Genomic DNA, 23,317 nt, shown 5'->3' with positions numbered 1-23,317 from the left:
GTACAGATGTTGAGTCTTCATTCATACACAGCCACCCTCAGAATCACTTCCACTACCTGAGGCTAAATCATTTGAGACATTATGGATTACTCGCTCTATCATTTGCAAACACACTGCTATGTTCTGGTATTATTGATCCACCTTGGTACCATAAGACTGACTGTCTGGCTAACTGACTCTCTTTCTTTCTTTCTTTCTTTCTTTCTTTCTTTCTTTCTTTCTTTCTTTCTTTCTTTCTCTCTTTCTCTCTCTTTCTCTCTCTTTCTCTCTTTCTCTCTCTTTCTCTCTCTTTCTTTCTTTCTCTCTCTTTCTTTCTTTCTTTCTCTCTCTCTTTTTCTCTCTCTCTCAATTCAATCTCCCTCCTTCCCTCCCCACCTCTCCCTCTCCCTCCCCACCTCTCCCTCTCTGTCTGTTCCTGAGTCATTGTCAGGGAAGCAGGATGTCTAGGGAGGATGTACTATAATGCTTTAGCCCCAGTATACAGACAGAGCTCAGACAACAACACATCAAGCAGGAGACTAGCTGTGTCTGTCTGTCTGTCTGTCTGTCTGTCTGTCTGTCTGTCCCTCACATCAACACAACAGGCAGGAGACTAGCTATCTGTCTGCCTGCATGTCTGTCCCTCACGTCAATACAATGTCCCTAATTAGTCCCACATTGTGTGTTCTGTTCTCTACATTACAGTTATGTGTGTGTATGTGTGTGTGTGTGTGTGTGTGTATATGTGTGTTAGTTTTTATTTGGACTGAGTTTGATGAAACCATGTTAACATCCCTAGACAGCAGTCTACCTATCTGACCTGTCTATCTATCTGACCTGTCTGACCGGTCTACCTATCTGACCTGTGTGACCTATCTGACCTGTCTGACCGGTCTACCTATCTGACCTGTGTGACCTATCTGACCTGTCTGACCGGTCTACCTATCTGACCTGTGTGACCTGTCTGACCTGTGTGACCTATCTGACCGGTCTACCTGTCTACCTATCTGACCTGTCTACCTGTCTGATCTGTCTACCTATCTGACCTGTGTACCTGTCTGACCTGTCTACCTATCTGACCTGTCTCTCTCTCTCCTCAGCTAATGTTTATCTGTCTCTCTCTCCTCAGCTAGTGTTTACCTGTCTCTCTCTCCTCAGCTAGTGTTTACCTGTCTCTCTCTCCTCAGCTAATGTTTACCTGTCTCTCTCTCCTCAGGTAGTGTTTACCTGTCTCTCTCTCTCCTCAGCTAGTGTTTACCTGTCTCTCTCTCCTCAGGTAGTGTTTACCTGTCTCTCTCTCCTCAGGTAGTGTTTACCTGTCTCTCTCTCCTCAGCTAATGTTTACCTGTCTCTCTCTCCTCAGCTAGTGTTTACCTGTCTCTCTCTCTCCTCAGCTAATGTTTATCTGTCTCTCTCTCCTCAGCTAGTGTTTACCTGTCTCTCTCTCCTCAGCTAGTGTTTACCTGTCTGTCTCTCCTCAGCTAGTGTTTACCTGTCTCTCTCTCTCCTCAGCTAATGTTTACCTGTCTCTCTCCTCAGCTAGTGTTTACCTGTCTCTCTCTCCTCAGGTAATGTTTACCTGTCTCTCTCTCCTCAGCTAATGATTACCTGTCTCTCTCTCCTCAGGTAGTGCTGGGGCCCTGAGAGGAAGCAGTGCTGTGTTCTGATTGGAGGACCCCTTCATGGGCTGCATCCCGTGCTGACACACAGGAGGGACTGGAGGAATTCTGTTGAATGCGGTAGGACCCCCTAAATCCCTCCTCATCCCCTCCCCTATCATACAATGAACATTCTACCTGCATCTGTGTGTCGTGAAATTGACATCTGAGTCGTGGGAGTGTTGTTGCTCCGTATCTCTAAAACACACTACATGACCAAAAGTATAGAACACCCTGCACACATCTTAGAACACCCTGCACACATCTTAGAACACCCTGCACACATCTTAGAACACCCTGCACACATCTTAGAACACCCTGCACACATCTTAGAACACCCTGCACACACCCTGTACCTGTGATAGAACACCCTGCACCTGTGATAGAACACCCTGCACCCGTGATAGAACACCCTGCACCCGTGATAGAACACCCTGCACACGTGATAGAACACCCTGTACCTGTGATAGAACACCCTGCACCCGTGATAGAACACCCTGCACCCGTGATAGAACACCCTGCACCCGTGATAGAACACCCTGCACCCGTGATAGAACACCCTGCACCCGTGATAGAACACCTTTCACCCGTGATAAAACACCCTGCACCCGTGATAGAACACCCTGTACCCTTGATAGAACACCTTGCACCCGTGATAGAACACCCTGTACCCTTGATAGAACACCCTGCACCCATGATAAAACACCCTGTACCTGTGATAAAACACCCTGTACCTGTGATAGAACACCCTGCACCCGTGATAGAACACCCTGCACCCGTGATAGAACACCTTGCACCCGTGATAGAACACCCTGCACCTGTGATAGAACACCCTGCACCCGTGATAGAACACCTTTCACCCGTGATAGAACACCCTGCACCCGTGATAGAACACCCTGCACCCGTGATAGAACACCCTGCACCCATGATAAAACACCCTGTACCCGTGATAGAACACCCTGCACCTGTGATAGAACACCCTGCACCCGTGATAGAACACCTTGCACCCTTGATAGAACACCCTGCACCCGTGATAGAACACCCTGCACCCGTGATAGAACACCTTGCACCCGTGATAGAACACCCTGCACCCATGATAGAACACCCTGCACCCGTGATAGAACACCCTGCACCCGTGATAGAACACCCTGTACCCGTGATAGAACACCCTGCACCCGTGATAGAACACCCTGCATCCGTGATAGAACACCCTGCACCCGTGATAAAACACCCTGTACCTGTGATAAAACACCCTGTACCTGTGATAGAACACCCTGCACCCGTGATAGAACACCCTGCACCCGTGATAGAACACCTTGCACCCGTGATAGAACACCCTGCACCTGTGATAGAACACCCTGCACCCGTGATAGAACACCTTTCACCCGTGATAGAACACCCTGCACCCGTGATAGAACACCCTGCACCCGTGATAGAACACCCTGCACCCATGATAAAACACCCTGTACCCGTGATAGAACACCCTGCACCTGTGATAGAACACCCTGCACCCGTGATAGAACACCTTGCACCCTTGATAGAACACCCTGCACCCGTGATAGAACACCCTGCACCCGTGATAGAACACCTTGCACCCGTGATAGAACACCCTGCACCCATGATAGAACACCCTGCACCCGTGATAGAACACCCTGCACCCGTGATAGAACACCCTGTACCCGTGATAGAACACCCTGCACCCGTGATAGAACACCCTGCATCCGTGATAGAACACCCTGCACCCGTGATAGAACACCTTGCACCCGTGATAGAACACCCTGCACCCGTGATAGAACACCTTGCACCCATGATAGAACACCCTGCACCCATGATAGAACACCCTGCACCCGTGATAGAACACCCTGCACCCGTGATAGAACACCCTGCATCCGTGATAGAACACCCTGCACCCGTGATAGAACACCTTGCACCCGTGATAGAACACCCTGCACCCGTGATAGAACACCCTGCACCCATGATAGAACACCCTGCACCCGTGATAGAACACCTTGCACCCATGATAGAACACCCTGCACCCATGACAGAACACCCTGCACCCGTGATAGAACACCCTGCACCCATGATAGAACACCTTGCACCCATGATAGAACACCCTGCAAAAAACAGCAGATTATGTCCTACCGATGCAGGATGCTAATTTTCTCAAATCAAAAACAACAGCAAATGCTCCAGTGGCGCTACTATCGCGGTTCTCAGCTTTAATGTATGGCTACGTTCCATGTATGATTAATGTAAAGCTAATGTGTGTTAGTCTGTCAGTGAGAACCTAATGGTAACAGATAGCAGCCCACTGACTCTGAAGCTAGCTGAGTGTCTTTCTTTATCAATGGGATACAACTCTCTCTATGCTAGCTTGGTTAAACCGGATTTCAGTCAGTGTCGGTGAGAACCTAATGGTTCCTGAGTGTCTTTTAAATCAGAATCAGCTCTCAATATTATCCGGCTTAAACTAGACCTACGTAGTCCATCATGGCTTGATTCACAGGGTTGGTAATTCATCTGAAAGTCATTCTCCCTGCCCAGATGCCTGAAGCACTCTGATGAAATTGTAATCCTGAAATATGTCTTTTTTTAAATTTATTTTTTAGATCTGCTCGTTCATTACCTTATATAAGTGTTCCCAAAACAGTGGATCGCGAAACATTCCTGTAAAAAACAACGATAAAGCCTTGCATTCCTCATTTTTCTGTCTCGGCTGTTGGCAGTTGGTGCACTTGTTTCAGCTGCCCTGCACGCCAGATAGGCGAAGTGTTCCCATGTTTAACCTTGCATGTGTCTGAAATCACAAACTCCGCCTACCTATGGGCCTACCGCTAGCCAATCAGATTGTTCAGATCACCGTGTCTGCTCTCTGAAGCTTCCTCGAGCCCACAGCAAAGTATGTTGATACTACTGTGATTTCAAAACATCTAAAACCACGACTAAAGAGAGAGACTGTCAACGAATTCAGCAAAGAGCTGCAGTTTTTATGTGTTAGTTCATGTTGAAGTTTTTAGTCATCACTGTCAACACTTTTTATTCAACGCTTTTATAGGCCATGAAATGTGCTTCTACCAGCACTACATCTTCTTTCAACGAGTAGCAAAGTGTATGGATAAGCTTGCGTTGTTATTATTACAGGGTTGTGTCTTTTTTAATAATATTTTTCATAACTTTCTCTGGTCATAGGAGTAACAACATGAATTTGTGCATGAGGCGTTAATTCGCCATCAGCTGGAAGACGGTGTCCACTTTCTGGTCAGTCTAACGCCTCGATCAGACCAAAAGCGGCATTGCGTTTTGGTTCACCAGGATGTACATTCATTTCCAATGGAACGCTGAGTTTGCCTTGCAGCACTGCGTTGCAGAGGCAGTTGCAGTGCGTTCTGGGTGATGCGTACGTTGGATAAATCCAACGTACGCATCAAATTGTACTCGTAGACGTGACAGAAATAGTAGCAAAAGGTGAAAGTTGAACTGTTGTTGCTCACATATCCAGTAACAGTTTTGGAATTACATAAGTTATTACGCAGCATTGATGCGATGACTCTGTCAGTCTGATCAAGGCGTTAGCTGAGGGATGGTCAGAGCTCTCCCTCCGCTGGGTCGTCACTAGTTACCACAGCCACAAAATCATTAACCTTAAACCTATGCCTAACCTTAACCACACAGTTCACATTATGCCTAACCCTAACCTTGAATTCATTTTTGTCTTCATGAATTTTTACGATATATCCAATTTTGGACTTTGTGGCTGTGCTATCTAGTGGAAACACAGACTGAGCATCAGATGCATGCCAATAAAATACAGTTAACAAATGATTTCAATCTATGCTCAATCAGCTGTTCCACAAATGATGATCTATTACCAGAGTGATCTTCTACCTCAAGTATTTTTATATCATTGTTTAAAGGGTCTGAGAAGTTAAACGGAACAACTAAAGGCTTCCTTGGAACTATGGCAATGCAGCCTTAGGCAAAAACACAACCAGAAACAGTGGGCTCAGCATAGCATAGGCCCCTGGTGTCCACTAGCATAGACTCCTGGTGTCCACTAGCATAGACCCCTGGTGTCCACTAGCATAGACTCCTGGTGTCCACTAGCATAGACCCCTGGTGTCCACTAGCATAGACTTCTGGTGTCCACTATCATAGACTCCTGGTGTCCACTAGCATAGACCCCTGGTGTCCACTAGCATAGACTTCTGGTGTCCACTAGCATAGATCCCTGGTGTCTAATAGCATAGACCCCTGGTGTCCACTAGCATAGACTTCTGGTGTCCACTAGCATAGACCCCTGGTGTCCACTAGCATAGACTTCTGGTGTCCACTATCATAGACTCCTGGTGTCCACTAGCATAGACCCCTGGTGTCCACTAGCATAGACTTCTGGTGTCCACTATCATAGACTCCTGGTGTCCACTAGCATAGACCCCTGGTGTCCACTAGCATAGACCCCTGGTGTCCACTAGCATAGACCCCTGGTGTCCACTAGCATAGCCTTCTGGTGTCCACTAGCATAGACTTCTGGTGTCCACTAGCATAGACCTGTGGTGTCCACTAGCATAGACCTCTGGTGTCCACTAGCATAGATCCCTGGTGTCTAATAGCATAGACCCCTGGTGTCCACTAGCATAGACCCCTGGTGACCACTAGCATAGACCCCTGGTGACCACTAGCATAGATCCCTGGTGTCCACTAGCATAGGCCCCTGGTGTCTAATAGCATAGGCCCCTGGTGTCCCCTTTAAAAACTAATGTCTCTCTGCCGGGTCTGTCCCTCCCTCAGCAACTGCAACTCAACACTTGCAGGGTAGTGTGTGTGTGTGTGTGTGTGTGTGTGTGTGTGTGTGTGTGTGTGTGTGTGTGTGTGTGTGTGTGTGTGTGTGTGTGTGTGTGTGTGCATGAGCTTATAGAGGACGACATAATGGAATGCCACGGCTCTGTCTGCCAAGAGCACTTTTCCCATGTGCCCAGGAGCCAAGACTTCCCCCATCCAGCCAATAATAGCACTGGTGTCCTCTCTCACTCACACACACACACACAGCGCCAGATAAAGAGTGCTGTAATGGCTGCCTCCAAAGAGAGATTTCAAGTGCGACATCTCGCCCTGGGGTCCTTAGCAACAGTGTGTTTCTCTGTGTCGTACAGACACACAAACACACACGCTCATACATACACACTCTCGTCTGATCCCTCTCCACCTACACACTGCCGCCCAACACACACACAATCATCCTCACTCACACACACACACAGAGGCAATGAATCAATTCCCTAATCAATTGCCAGAGTAGGGGGAGGTTGTCTGTGTGGCTTTTATCAGGTAATAGATCTCTCTGTAGTTGTACCTGATCTGGGCCACAGAGCCAGCCAACCAGTTTCCTCGTCACTCCTTCCTTCTCCTCCCTCCCTCCATCCCGCCCTCCCTCCATCCCGCCCTCCCTCCCTCTGCAATGATTTTGTGAATGCCTGAACAAGGTTACCATACTGCATTACTGCTACCAGACATAGGTTTAAATAGTATTCGTTTTCTTTCAAAATGTTTAAGATGCACTTGATTGAGCTTGGTGCATTTTATTTTATTCGTCTTGGTGCTATTTTTTTATTTGTATATATTTTTTACTGCATCGTTGGGAAGGGCTCGTAAGCCATCATTTCACGGTATAGTCTACACCAGTTGTATTTGGTGCATTTCACAAATACAATTTGATTTGATTTGGAAGCTAACTGGCTAACTGAAATGGTTACTATGGTGAGGGGACTCGACAATACTTACGTCACCTTGATTTGATTTGGAAGCTAACTGGCTAACTGAAATGGTTACTATGGTGAGGGGACTTCGATGACACCTACCTTTACCACGTCACCTGGCTCAAAGGGACCTCCGTAACCAACGGAAACAGTGACGCTGCAGCTGCAGCGAGTTCATAGAGTTCATTCCGATCCACATCTAATCTGCCAGTATTCTACCGGTCATCATCATAGCACTAAACCGTTAAATTAGCCGTAAATTGCAACTGCAGGCGAGTTCTGTTATATGAATTCATTGTTCCTGCTGTTCAGTTGTCTAAATGTGTGATTTCCCTCTCTGAGGACCTTCCTAGACTCTCTACCCCATGGGTTGTGCTAGCCCTGTTTTTAAAGGTGTTTGTATTGGTTAGTGATCGCTCGTGTGTGTGTGTGTGTGTGTGTGTGTGTGTGTGTGTGTCAGTAGGACTGGCACAACTGCCGTATAACCGTGTAACCAACGGCTATGCATGACGACTGTCATGAAAATAAAATAACAGTCATAACCGTTGAAAATAATATATACAGCTGACTGAAGACAGGGTGGCTGGGCATTCGTGCGGTTGAGTCCGTTTCTGCTGTAACATGAACTCTACAGTAACATGGACACTACAACGTCATGAAATGTCATTGTTTCCCACTGGGCACACACTGGTTAAATCAACGTTCTTTTCCACGTCCTTTCAGTGAAAGTACGTTGAACCAACGTGGAATAGACGTTAAATTGGTGCCTACCAGGTCCCATGCTAAAACAAGCAATGTGTTGAAGCGAATGAGTCTTCGGTTGCCAAGGCAACACCCCACTCCCCCTCCCTCCCCGACATGCAGCAGCACGTGCAGTGTGTCTTAAAAATCAACCAATAACTGTCATCAAAAAATCCATGACCGTCACAACCCTACTTGAGTGAGTGAGTGAGTGAGTGAGTGAGTGAGTGTGTGTGTGTTTGTTTGTTTGTTTGTGTGTACTCCAGTGTGTGTTCATGTGTGTATCTGTGTGCAGGCTGCTCTCTCCCTCTCCCTGTGCCAGGTCCTCTGGTTCCCATGCTATCAGATGTCAGTCTGTTTATGGAGCTGCCGGTAAGGGTAGGGGGCCAGAGGGCAGTGTGTGTGTGTGTGCGTGTGCGTGTGTGTGTGTGTGTGTGTGTGCGTGTGCGTGTGCGCGCATGCATAACTCACACTCCCTGTTTATTAGCTTAGGCCTGTCTAAATGTTTGATTTGTCACAAATAAATGATAACTGCCCTTTAAAATGGCCGCCGGGCCTCAAGGGAAGCCACAGTTTGTGTGCCAAATGGCACCCTATGTAGTGCACTACTTTATAGCCCTATGGGCCTTATGGGAAAGATGTTTGTGTCTAGAAGGAGTTGTCAACAGTGTGCAGTATGGGGGGTGATTAGGACTTATAAAATACTAACATTAAATTAAATAAATAAAATACACAGTTATACACACTTATAAAATACTAACATTAAATTAAATAAATAAAATACACAGCACCCTGTTGTATAATGACGGACCAGTTCAATAATTCCCTTCACTATGGAAACATTGAATAAACCCACTTTTCTGTCCATTATAACAGCAGAATAACATGCTGCAATCATCTATTCTACCGTACACAGAAACTGTGTCCATTATGATTGGAGACAGTGTGCGTGTGTGTGTGGATGTGTATGTGTGGAGGAGTGGTTGTCCAACATCTGCCATTGTTGTCCGTCCCAGTGGTGTCCTCGAAACCGGGGCGACCGTGGCCCTGTCTGTTCTGCCTCAGGAGCGTAGGGACAGTACACCTTCTCCCAGCATGTAACCTCTTACCTACGTAGAACTTGCCCTCTTTTCAAACACACAAAGCCTTCCTCAGGGTGAGGGCCATCGCACTGAGTGTGACTAGTGTGTGTGTGTGTGTGTGTGTGTGTGTGTGTGTGTGTGTGTGTGTGTGTGTGTGTGTGTGTGTGTGTGCCCCAGTTTTGAGACACACGTTTTGCTTGTTTCCCATGTTTCATCAAATAGACACATACAGTGCATTAGGAAAGTATTCAGACCCCTTTCCTTTTTCCACATTTTGTTACGTTACAGCTTTATTCTAAAATGGGTTAAATAAAAACATCATCAAAATACCTCATTTACATAAGTATACAGACCCTTTGCTATGAGACTCGAAATTGATCTCGGGTGCATCCTCTTTCCATTGATCATCCTTGAGATGTTTCTACAACTTGATTGGAGTCCACCTGTGGTAAATTCAATTGATTGGACATGATTTGGAAAGGCACACACCTGTCTATATAAGGTCCCACAGTTGACAGTGCATGTCAGAGCAAAAACCAAGCCATGAGGTTCAAAGGAAGGGTCCGTAGAACTCTGAGACAGGATTGTGTTGACGCAGAGATCTGGGGAAGGGTACCCAAACATTTCTGCAGCATTGAAGGTCCCCAAGAACACAGTGACCTCCACCATTCTTAAATGGAAGAAGTTTGGAACCACCAAGACTCTTCCGAGAGCTGGCCGCCCGGCCAAACTGAGCAATCGGGGGAGAAGGGCCTTGGTCAGGGAGGTGCCCCAGGACCCAATGGTCACTCTAACAGAGCTCCAGAGTTCCTCTGTGGAGATGGGAGAACCTCCAAGAAGGACAACCATCTCTGCAGCACTCCACCAATCAGGCCTCTATGGTAGAGTGACCAGACGGAAGACACTCCTCAGTAAAAGGCACATGACAGCTCGATTGGAGTTTGCCAAAAGGTGCCTAAAGGACACTTAGACCATGAGAAACAAGATTATCTTGGTCTGATGAAACCAATATTGAACACTTTGGCCTGAATGCCAAGCGTCATGTCTGAAGGAAACCTGGCACCATCCCTACGGTGAAGCATGGTGGTGGCAGCATCATGCTTTGGGGATGTTTTTCAGCGGCAGGAACCGGGAGACTAGTCAGGATCAAGGGAACAGCGCAAAGTACAGAGAGATCCTTAATGAAAACCTGCTCCAGAGAGCTCAGGATCTCAGACTGGGGCGAAGGATCACCTTCTAACAGGACAACGACCCTAAGCACACAGCCAGTACAACGCATGAGTGGCTTTGGGACAAGTCCCTGAATGTCCTTGAGTGGCCCAGCCTTGAACCCGATCGAACATCTCTGGAGAGACCTGAAAATAGCTGTGCAGCGATGCTCCCCATCCAACCTGACAGAGCTTGAGGGGATCTGCAGAGAAGAATGGGAGAAAATACCCAAAAACAGTTGTGCCAAGCTTGTAGCGTCATACCCAAGAAGACTCGAGGCTGTAATCACTACCAAAGGTGCTTCAACAAAGTACTGAGTAAAGGGTCTGAATACTTATATAAATGTGATATTTACATTTTATATTTACATTTCTAAAAACCAGTTTTTGCTTTGTCATTAAGGGACATTGTGTGTAGGTTGATGAGGGGAAAAAACAATTTTATCCATCTAAGAATAAGGCTGTAACGTAACAAAATGTGGAACATGTGAAGGAGTCTTTCTGAATGCACTGTTTATGTAAGTTTAGGGACCTAGAAAATCTGTGACGTGGAGAATGCGGAACGGACTCACGAAATCCAGACATTAAAACGGAATTCGACAATATTAAAACATTTATTGAACTTAGTAAGGAATAAACTAAATGTATTTAAAATGTATTCATTTGCACAAGCGTATCATAAGTCATGAACAGAATGCATCAGTGATTTGTATTTCCTGTCTGAAGAGGAAAACGGCATGACATTTCCCTTCTCTGTGTGCGCACGTCTACCACCTTGTGTAGCGATTAGCGATGATGCTAATGAAAACCATCCCAAAAACCTTCTCAAATAAATGTTACCTACAATAGCCTATGCTAACCTGGCCGAATTATATCATGATTATTTGCATCATATGTGCACTACAAAAACACAGCTAAACAATAGCCTCTTGCTAGGTAATCATTTTCCCAGACCTCAAAATGGTCTCCTGAGGTGGATTAAGCATTGTTGTGGATTTAGAACAATTTAGTTATTTTTCTATTTCAAAAAAGGTTGGTTTTGAAACAAGGGAAATTCCAAAACCTGAAAAAACTAAACTAAACGAATTTGGGGAAAAAACGAAACGGAATTAAGCAAAAACATCTAACATGTTTTGTAGAGCCCTATGCAAGGTTGTTGTTTGTTCAGTTTAGGTGACCGCGTTCATGTCATGTCATTTTAAATAGTCATTTGAATTTCTTTTTCACCTAGAACTACATCGAAGTACGGAATATGGGAACGTGTTTTTGGTTTCTCATTAGTACTGGGATCGATGCCAGACATTTCCTGACCGTTAAATCTGAACGCTTTTTAAAGGTTCTGAGAACGGAAGTGAACATTTTTGCCTACTCTGGGAATGTTTTACTCTGGTTCCTTAGAAGTTTTCCCTGGAGGGTTTATTAAAACTGAGAATGGAAATTATAGGTGATTTTAAGTTTTTTTACTAACTTTCTTAAAACTTTCCCTGAATGTTTCAATAAGACTTTTAATAACAATGATAGCTTATTTTAGGCAGTAGTGTAATGTACTTAAGTAAAAAATACTTTCAAAGTACTACTTAAGTAGTTTTTTTGGGGTATCTGTACTTTACTATTTCTATTTTTGACAACTTTTACTTTTACTTATAATGTACTTTTTACTCTTTACATTTTCCCTGACACCCAAAAGTACTCGTTACATTTTGAATGCTTAGCAGGACAGGACAATTACTGACTCACTAAACACAAATAAATCATTTGTAAATCATTTCTGAGTGTTGGAGTTTTGCCCCTGGCTACCCATACATAAAACCACGAAAATTGTCCCGTCTGCTTTGCTTATTATAAGGAATTTTAAATGATTTATACTTTTACTTTTGATACTTAAGTATATTTAGCAATTACATTTACATTTGATACTTAAGTACATTTAAAACCAAATACTTTAAAACTTTTAATTCAAGTAGTATTTTACTGTCTGACTTTCACTTTTACTTGACTAACATTCTATTAAGGTATCTATACTTTTACTAAAGTATGACAATTGGGCACTTTTTCCACCACTGATTTTGGGTTGTTTTTTGAACTCCAAACACAGATAGGACACATGGAAATGATTTTTTCTTCGGCATTAATCATGTAAACACATGTATTTTGTGTTGTTACTCCATCCATAGATGATCTATAGTATTAGTCCACTGCGACACCAGGATGAAGCTAGCATGCCAAGTTTCTTCACAAGTACAAAGCTGTTCGTTTTAGTTTATTTAAACAAATCCCATTTCAAAGGAAACAAGCACTCATTAAGATCAGGTTTGGCCAAGTACACCTTAACACACTTAACTAGATAGAGGATAGAGACCGGTTTGTTGATGCTGAGAATGGAATGTACAGTATCTCTTTTTAAATAACATTCTTAGAATGTTCTCTGAATGTTACTAGAGTTTTCTTGTGATTTTTATGGAACAATTTGAGAACATGACTTTAAATAGAACCACGTGGAAAACCTGTAGGAGACGTTATGCTGAGGTACTGAAATTCCCAGAGAAGATGTTTCGTAACATTCTCTGAACAATTTGAGAACACGACTTTAAATAGAACCACGAGGAAAACCTGTAGGAGACGTTATGCTGAGGTACTGAAATTCCCAGAGAAGATGTTTCGTAACATTCTCTGAACAATTTGAGAACATGACTTTAAATAGAACCACAAGGAAAACCTGTAGGAGACGTTATGCTGAGGTACTGAAATTCCCAGAGAAGATGTTTCGTAACATTCTCTGAACTATTTGAGAACATTCCCAACGTCAAACCAGTTGGAGAACGTTCCTAGAACATTACCAAAATTGAAATGAAATGTAACCATGTTTGAACTTTCAGACAAAAAACTTTCTGTTAGAGTAATGAAATACCAAGAAAATGACATAATTTGTTGTCAAGGTCCTTTAATGTGCTTTGAATGTTCCAAAGCCAAGCAGCTATCCTGCACCATTCCCAGAAAGTTATGGGAAGGTTGTTTTACAAAATAACCATAGGACAACCACACTCTCACCAAGCTCTAAGAAACCAATGGTTCTCAGAACGTTATGTGCTAGCTGGGAAAGGAAAGCTCAAATAAATAACCATACTATGTGATGATACAGATGTGTGGCTGATCAGGTATCAAAACTAGACCATCAGCACACAAAACAAAGTGTCACCTAGCTACCTTAAAGGGGCAGTCTGTAGTTGCTTCATCCATTTTTGGACTTTGAAATGTACCCATTGATTCTATAAGTCCTAGCCACTTTAAACAATGCTACCTTATATAAATGTTACTTACCCTACATTATTCATCTCATATGCATACGTATATACTGTACTCTATATCATCGACGGTATCCTTATGTAATACATGTATCACTAGCCACTTTATACTATACTATGCCACTTTGTTTACATACTCATCTCATTTGTACATACTGTACTCAATACCATCTACTGTATCTTGCCTATGCTGCTCTGTACCATCACTCATTCATATATCCTTATGTACATATTCTTTATCCCCTTACACTGTGTACAAGACAGTAGTTTTGGAATTGTTAGTTAGATTACTTGTTATTACTGCATTGTCGGAACTAGAAGCACAAGCATTTCGCTACACTCGCACTAACATCTGCTAACCATGTGTATGTGACAAATAAAATTTGATTTGATTTGATTTGATTTGAAGAATATAACTTCTAAATGCTTAGTTCAACTGTCATACCCCATCAGATCCCAAAATATGTTTTACTCCAAAGTTTGTAAACACAGTAAATGTAAATAATCTTGTTATAGCCTCAAAACATGGTTAAAAACTAGCATTTTGAGATCATGTATGTTCAGTCCTTGTATCCATAGCTCTGTCTATTAATCTGAGAGGGGTAACATTTCTCCATCCTCATCCTTCAGCTGTTTACCAAAACACGGGTGGGAAGTACACTTTGTTATTGTTTAAACTGCTGATTGCTGCTTTAAGATGAATGAAACTAAGTGTAAGTCACTGGATAAGTTCAATTGATAAAATGTCAATGTTAAACCATGGTAGCCCACTGAACCATGGTAGCCCACTGAACAATGGTAGCCCACTGAACCATGGTAGCCCACTGAACCATCGTAGCCCACTGAACCATGGTAGCCCACTGAACCATGGTAGCCCACTGAACCATCGTAGCCCACTGAACCATGGTAGCCCACTGAACCATGGTAGCCCACTGAACCATGGTAGCCCACTGAACCATGGTAGCCCACTGAACCATGGTAGCCCACTGAACCATGGTAGCCCACTGAACCATGGTAGCCCACTGAACCATGGTAGCCCACTAAACCATGGTAGCCCACTGAGCTAAATCCTAACCCGAGTCTTTAGGTCTCCGACAAAGTACTTGTCAAGCGAGCCTAGTTCACTAATACGGAGTTGCCAAAAAACATAATTTTATGAGCTAAGTTGACTACCCGCTTCTGAGCTAAGAATAGGTCATGAGTGCGTTTGAAATGGTAACCTGTTTCCTAATGCACACTTTGGGGCCTTGTTCAAAAAAGAGCACTGTAGGGATTAGGATGTCGTTTGGGAAGCATCCTATGATTCCCACACCATGTCTGAGCACACAGCCAATAGTAATAACAGGCTAGTTGCTGTACATGGTTGTGTTGTTTACATGAGAACTTACTTCAGTCATATAGAGTGGTCTTTAAGGACCTGTTGACCTTTACATGACAGGCAGAACTAGGCCTGTTCAATCACTTAGCCTAACACGCACGCACGCACGCACGCACGCACGCACGCACACGCACACGCACACACACACACACACACACACACACACACACACACACACACACGGTTAGATTTTCTCACATGGAAGTCCTGTCTGCTAAAGTAGTGCTGCGTCTGTAAGCAAAATGCCTCGCAGGTTGAATGGGACTGTGCCTGGCAGGTTGAATGGGACTGTGCCTTGCAGGTTGAATGGGACTGTGCCTTGCAGGTTGAATGGGACTGTGCCTGGCAGGTTGAATGGGACTGTGCCTGGCAGGTTGAATGGGACTGTGCCTGGCAGGTTGAATGGGACTGCGCCTGGCAGGTTGAATGGGACTGTGCCTGGCAGGTTGAATGGGACTGTGCCTGGCAGGTTGAATGGGACTGTGCCTGGCAGGTTGAATGGGACTGTGCCTGGCAGGTTGAATGGGACTGTGCCTGGCAGGTTGAATGGGACTGTGCCTGACAGGTTGAATGGGACTGTGCCTGGCAGGTTGAATGGGACTGCGCCTGGCAGGTTGAATGGGACTGTGCCTGGCAGGTTGAATGGGACTGTGGAATGCAGAAAGCCACCGTAACAACGTCAACAATATTCTCTCTCTCCCTCTGTCTCTAGCTCTCTCTCTCTCTCTTCATTTCTCTCCCGCTCTCTCTCTCCCTCTTCCTCTACATCTCTCTCTCCTTCACTCTCTCTCCCTCTTCCTCTCCCTCTTTCTCTCCGTCTCTCTCCCTCACTCTCTCTCCCTCTCCCCCTTCATCTCTCTCTCCCTCTCTCTCCCTCACTCTCTCTCTCCTAGCTGGTTTATATTTTCATAGTTATGATATTGATGGATTGTTTGTGTAGGAATTTGTCCGTGAATGAGTCTGTGAACGTATGTGTGTGTTTGTGTACTCAAGTCTATGGGATTATAGAGGGGCTTAGCAGTGCTTTGGCTGACTATTCCTCTCCCTCTCTATTCAGTCCCACACACACACACACACACACACACACACACACACACACACACACACACACACCAACACTGTCTCTCTCTCTGTGTGTGTAAGTAGTAAGGGTTGTAGTGGATTAGGCTGTGTGTGAATGGGAGCAGGAGGACAATAGAGCGATTCCATGTGAATGGGAGCAGGAGGACGATAGGACAATTCCATGTGAATGGGAGCAGGAGGACGATAGGACAAATCCATGTGAATGGGAGCAGGAGGACGATAGGACAATTCCACGTGAATGGGAGCAGGAGGACGATAGGACAATTCCATGTGAATGGGAGCAGGAGGACAATAGGGCGATTCCATCTGAATGGGAGCAGGACGATAGGGTGATTCCATGTGAATGGGAGCAGGACGATAGGGCGATTCCATGTGAATGGGAGCAGGAGGATGATAGGGCAATTCCATGTGAATTGGAGCAGGACGATAGGGTGATTCCATGTGAATGGGAGCAGGACGATAGGGCGATTCCACGTGAATGGGAGCAGGAGAATGATAGGGCAATTCCATGTGAATGGGAGCAGGACGATAGGGCGATTCAATGTGAATGGGAATAGGACGATAGGGCGATTCCATGTGAGGATGGACGTAAAATATTTTTAGTATCTCAGTTTGTTCTGGCAATTCTCACATAAGAAATTCATCAGGAGGACGGATCTTTGACATTTTTCTTTGCATTTGTATCGCAAATCATTTTTGAGAAAATCATGATGGAAGTGAACATTTTAGGCCCTTTTTAGACCTACACATGCCTCCTGTAAGACCGAATAACCCGGGATCCGTACATGATACAGACATCACCTAGGTGTCATTGTACTCTTATACATGCCTCCTGTAAGAGGGGGAGAAGGGGAGAGGGGGATAGGTGAGAGTGAGAATGAGAGGAGCAGACAGAGAGAGAATGAGAGGATCAGACAGATAGAGAATGAGAGGATCAGACAGAGAGAGAATGAGAGGAGCAGACAGAGAGAGAATGAGAGGATCAGACAGAGAGAGAATGAGAGGATCAGACAGAGAGAGAACGAGAGGAGCAGACAGAGAGAGAATGAGAGGATCAGACAGAGAGAGAATGAGAGGAGCAGACAGAGAGAACGAGAGGATCAGACAGAGAGAGAATGAGAGGAGCAGACAGAGAGAGAATGAGAGGAGCAGACAGAGAGACAATGAGAGGATCAGACAGAGAGAGAATGAGAGGATCAGACAGAGAGAGAACGAGAGGATCAGACAGAGAGAGAACGAGAGGATCAGACAGAGAGAGAATGAGAGGAGCAGACAGAGAGAGAATGAGAGGATCAAATAGAGAGACAATGAGAGAGGAGCAGCCTTCCGTGTGTGTGTGTGTGTGTGTGTGTGTGTGTGTGTGTACGTGTTGAGGTGTGTGTGTCTTTCCGTGTGTGTTTCCACAGGCCCTCAGGAGACCCCAGAATGGACCCTTAGGGCCCCCCTCTAGCTCCATAGGAAGATGAACGAGGAAGAGTATTTGACAGCACCTATCTGCCACCAGGAGGACATGCCTTGAATTCTTCTTCTTCAAACGGTGCTTCCTCTCCTTCTCATTGCCAAGCAGGAGAGGAGTGTCAGTAGCAGGTCACCAAGCAGACAGCTGAAATGGTGGAGACACACGCAGCACAGCGTGTATATACAGTGCCTTGCGAAAGTATTCGGCCCCCTTGAACTTTGCGACCTTTTGCCACATTTTAGGCTTCAAACATAAAGATATAAAACTGTATTTTTTTGTGAAGAATCAACAACAAGTGGGACACAATCATGAAGTGGAACGACATTTATGGGATATTTCAAACTTTTTTAACAAATTCAAGGGGGCCGAATACTTTCGCAAGGCACTGTATATATATCAGAGAGCAGCCACTCATTCTTTCCAGTCACACACTGCATCCCAGGAGGAATCTCTCTCTCTCTTTATCTCTCTTCATCATCTTACCTCGCTCTATCTTTCTTTATCCATCTCTCTCTCTATCACTCTTTCTCCATAACTCTCTTTTCCTCTCTCCATCTGTACCATTATTTCTTCAGTATTTTTCAACCTCTCTCTCTCTTCCAAACAATATGTCAAAAAATAAGCTAAACTTTAATATTAATAATAATATTTTCAATCTTGAATAAATGAATGTGAAAAAAATTCTTCCAAAACCCAGTCCGTGTTTAGTGCACCAAGGACTATAAAGGTGTTGTCTGTATCATGTACGGATCCCGGGTCATAGGGTCTTACAGGAGGCATGCATAGGAGCCCAATGACACCAAGATCAAATCAAATTGTATTTGTCACATGCACCGAATACAACAGGTGTAGGTAGACCTGACAGTGAAATGCTTAATTACAAGCCCTTAACCAACAATGCAGTTTTAAGAAAAATACCTAAAAAAATAAGAAATAAAGTAACAAGTAATTAAAGAGCAGCAGTAAAATAACAATAGCGAGACTATATACAGGAGGTACCGGTACAGAGTCAATGTGGAGGCTATATACAGGGGGTACCGGTACAGAGTCAATGTGGAGGATATATACAGGGGGTACCGGTACAGAGTCAATGTGGAGGCTATATACAGGAGGTACCGGTACAGAGTCAATGTGGAGGCTATATACAGGGGGTACCGGTACAGAGTCAATGTGGAGGATATATACAGGGGGTACCGGTACAGAGTCAATGTGGAGGATATATACAGGGGGTACCGGTACAGAGTCAATGTGGAGGCTATATACAGGGGGTACCGGTACAGAGTCAATGTGGAGGCTATATACAGGAGGTACCGGTACAGAGTCAATGTGGAGGATATATACAGGGGGTACCGGTACAGAGTCAATGTGGAGGCTATATACAGGGGGTACCGGTACAGAGTCAATGTGGAGGCTATATACAGGGGGTACCGGTACAGAGTCAATGTGCGGGGTAGTCATTTGATTAGATGTTCAGGAGACTTACGGCTTGGGGGCAGTAGCTGTTTAGAGGCCTCTTGGACCTAGACTTGGTGCATCAGTACTGCTTGCCGTGCGGTAGCAGCGAGAACAGACTATGACTAGGATGGCTGGAGTATTTGACCATTTTTATGGCCTTCCTCTGACACCGCCTGGTATAGAGATGGCAGGCAGTTTAGCCCCAGTTATGTACTGGGCCGTACGCACTACCCTCTAAAGTGCCTTGCGGTGGGAGGCTGAGCAATTGCCATACCTGCTGAGCAGTTGCCATACATACATGCTCTCGAAGGTGAATCTGACAATCCTTTTGAGGATCTGAGGACCCATGCCAAATATTTTCAGTCTCCTGAGGGGGAATAGGTTTTGTCATGCCCTCTTCATGACTGTCTTGGTGTGCTTGGACCATGTTAGTTTGTTGGTGATGTGGACCACTGTTGTGTCATCGGCAAACTTAATGATGGTGTTGGAGTCGTGCCTGGCTGTGCAGTCATGAGTGAACAGGGAGTACAGTAGGGGACTGAGCACGCACCCCTGAGGGGCACCCGTGTTGAGAATCAGCATGCCGGATGCAGGAAGTCCAGGATCCAGTTGCAGAGGGAGGTGTTTAGTCCCAGGGTCCTTAGCTTAGTGATGAGCTTCGTGGGCACTATGATGTTAAACACTGAGCTGTAGTCAATGAACAGCATTCTCACATTGGTGTTCCTTTAGTCCAGGTGAGAAAGGGCAGTGTGGACTGCAATAGAGATTGCATCATCTGTGGATCTGTTGGGGCGGTATGCAAGGGGATGTCTGTATCATGTACGGATCCTCTCGTTCTCTCTCTATCTGCTCCTCTCATTCTCTCTCTATCTGCTCCTCTCATTTTCTCTCTGTCTGATCCTCTCATTCTCTCTATGTCTGCTCCTCTCATTCTCTCTCTGTCTGCTCCTCTCATTCTCTCTCTGTCTGATCCTCTCTCTCTGTCTGCTCTTCTCATTCTCTCTCTGTCTGCTCTTCTCATTCTGTCTGTCTGCTCCTCTCATTCTGTCTGTCTGCTCCTCTCATTCTCTCTCTGTCTGCTCCTCACTCTCTCTCTGTCTGCTCCTCATTCTCTCTCTGTCTGCTCCTCTCATTCTGTCTGTCTGCTCCTCTCATTCTGTCTGTCTGCTCCTCATTCTCTCTCTGTCTGATCCTCTCCTTCTCTCTGTCTGCTCCTCTCATTCTCTCTCTGTCTGCTGCTCTCATTCTGTCTGTCTGCTCCTTTCATTCTCTCTCTGTCTGATCCTCTCATTCTGTCTGTCTACTCTTCTCATTCTGTCTGTCTGCTCCTCTCATTATGTCTGTCTGCTCCTCGTTCTCTCTCTGTCTGATCATCTCATTCTGTCTGTCTGCTCCTCATTCTCTCTGTCTGATCCTCTCATTCTCTCTGTCTGCTCCTCTCATTCTCACACTCACCTACCCCCCCCCCTTTCCTCCTCACCCCCTCTTCTCCCCCTCTCCTCCCCTCTTCTAAATAAACAACACAAACCAATGTAATTATCTGAAAGAGCCAGAAACACAGAGCGTGGCTAATTTGCTGCCACGGAAACAGCTCCTGCATGTTCCTCGCCATGCAGCAGGAGCTGTTATTGTCAGCTGAGTTGACTGTAGATCTGTTAATACAGTACACTTAACTAGATCATCCCCCCGCTATAGATCTCTTGACCATAGATCTGCAAACACACTCTATCAGATCAACCCCCAAAGACAGAGGGCATATGTCCTTATCTTAGTTGATTGACTTGTACAACAGTACACTCGTGGCCAAAAGTTTCGAGAATGACACAAATGTACATTTTCACAAAGTCTGCTGCCTCAGTTTGTATGATGGCAATTTGCATATACTCCAGAATGTTATGAAGAGTGATCAGATGAAATGCAATGAATTGCAAAGGCCCTCTTTACCATGCAAATGAACTGAATCCCCAAAAAACATTTCCACTGCATTTCAGCCCTGCTACAAAAGGACCAGCTGACATCATGTCAGTGATTATCTCGTTAACACAGTGTTGACGAGGACAAGGCTGGAGATCACTCTGTCATGCTGATTGAGTGCGAATAACAGACTGAAAGCTTCACAAGGGAGGGTGGTGCTTGAAATCATTGTTCTCCCTCTGTCAACCATGGTTACCTGCAAGGAAGCACGTGCCGTCATCATTGCTTTGCACAAAAGGGGCTTCACAGACAAGGATATTGCTGCCAGTAAGATTGCAACTAAATCAACCATTTATCGGATCATCAAGAACTTCAAGAAGAGCGGTTCAATTGTTGTGATGAAGGCTTCAGGGTGCCCAAGAAAGTCCAGCAAGCGCCAGGACCGTCTGCGGGATCGGGGCACCACCAGTACAGAGCTTACTCAGGAATGGCTGCAGGCAGGTGTGAGTGCATCTGCACGCACAGTGAGGCGAAGACTTTTGGAGGAAGGCCTGCTGTCAAGAAGGGCAGCAAAGAAGCCACTTCTCTCCAGGAAAAACATCAGGGACAGACTGATATTCTGCAAAGGGTACAGGGATTGGACTGCTGAGGACTGGGGTAAAGTCATTTTCTCTGATGAATCCCCTTTACGATTGTTTGGGGCATCCGGAAAACAGCTTGTCCGGAGAAGACAAGGTGAGCGCTACCATCAGTCATGTGTCATGCCAACAGTAAAGCATCCTGAGACCATTCATGTGTTGGGTTGCTTCTCAGGCAAGGGAGTGGGCTCACTCACAATTTTGCCTAAGAACACAGCCATGAATAAAGAATGGTACCAACACATCCTCCAAGAGCAACTTCCCCCAACCATCCAGGAACAGTTTGGTGACGAACAATGCCTTTTCCAGCATGATGGAGCACTTTGCCATAAGGCAAAAGTGATAACTAAGTGTCTCGGGGAACAAAACATCTATATTTTGAGTCCATGGCCAGGAAACTCCCCAGAACTTAATCCCATTGAGAACTTGTGGTCAATCCTCAAGAGGTGGGTGGACAAACAAAACCCCACAAATTCTGACAAACTCCAAGCATTGATTCTGCAAGTGTGGCCCAGAAGTTAATTGACAGCATGCCAGGGCGGATTGCAGAGGTCTTGAAAAAGAAGGGTTAACACTGCAAATATTGACTCTTGGCATCAACTTCATGTAATTGTCAATAAAAGCCTTTGACACTTCTGAAATGCTTGTAAATATACTTCAGTATTCCATAGTAACATCTGACAAAAATATCTAAAGACACTGAAGCAGCAAACTTTGTAGAAATTAATATTTGTGTCATTCTCAAAACTTTTGGCCACGACTGTTCTATGCTCTGTCGCCTTTTCATCTCCTGCAAATAGAGCTGTCAGAATGAACATCGTTAGAGTAAGGCCTCTGATCTGGTAGTATATGAGGTAGCCCTGTGTCAGCCATTGGAAAGGCTTGAGGCAGAAGATGCCCTTAGGCACTGTTCTAAGATCAGTTTGCACCGCAGTGTCTCCTACTGTAATTCTCCTCTCCTCACTGCAGAAAGGATCATTTTATATTTATTTAAATCGACTTTATCTGGGTCAGCTAACAAAACAGTGACACGGCTGGCTGCTTGTAGTGTAGTGCTGCTTCCTGTGGGGAGGAGAGAGATGGCCCTCTGACATCTAGTGTAGGGAGGAGAGAGATGGCCTTGTGACATCTAGTGTAGGGAGGAGAGAGATGGCCCTCTGACCTCTAGTGTAGGGAGGAGAGAGATGGCCCTCTGACCTCTAGTGTAGGGAAGAGAGAGATGGCCCTCTGACCTCTAGTGTAGGGAGGAGAGAGATGGCCCTCTGACCTCTAGTGTAGGGAGGAGAGAGATGGCCCTCCGACCTCTAGTGTAGGGAGGAGAGAGATGGCCCTCTGACCTCTAGTGTAGGGAGGAGAAAGATGGCCCTTTGACATCTATTGTAGGGAGGAGAGAAATGGCCCTCTGACCTCTAGTGTAGGGAGGAGAGAGATGGCCCTCTGACCTCTAGTGTAGGGAGGAGAGAGATGGCCCTCCGACCTCTAGTGTAGGGAGGAGAGAGATGGCCCTCTGACCTCTAGTGTAGGGAGGAGAGAGATGGCCCTCTGACCTCTAGTGTAGGGAGGAGAAAGATGGCCCTTTGAAATCTAGTGTAGGGAGGAGAGAGATGGCCCTCTGACCTCTAGTGTAGGGAGGAGAGAGATGGCCCTCTGACCTCTAGTGTAGGGAG

At 45.3% G+C, this 23,317-nt stretch overlaps 1 protein-coding gene across 2 annotated transcripts in view; it reads left to right on the top strand.

Moving 5' to 3' along the window:
• The window catches only part of LOC110487919 (ataxin-1), a 179,943-nt gene that overhangs the window by 135,310 nt on the left and 21,316 nt on the right, over positions 1-23,317 (top strand). For both annotated transcript variants that reach the window (XM_036971340.2, XM_090227549.1), the window contains one exon: positions 1,606-1,718. The gene's annotated coding sequence lies outside the window, so the exon portion shown is untranslated. The remainder of the gene's footprint in view (positions 1-1,605; positions 1,719-23,317) is intronic.

Source organism: Oncorhynchus mykiss, chromosome 30, assembly GCF_057628025.1.
Source record: "Oncorhynchus mykiss isolate SJ-2025 chromosome 30, ASM5762802v1, whole genome shotgun sequence".
NCBI classification, from domain to species: domain Eukaryota; kingdom Metazoa; phylum Chordata; class Actinopteri; order Salmoniformes; family Salmonidae; genus Oncorhynchus; species Oncorhynchus mykiss.
The sequence above is the reverse complement of the archived record's forward strand: the minus strand, read 5'-3'. Positions and strand labels throughout refer to the sequence as shown.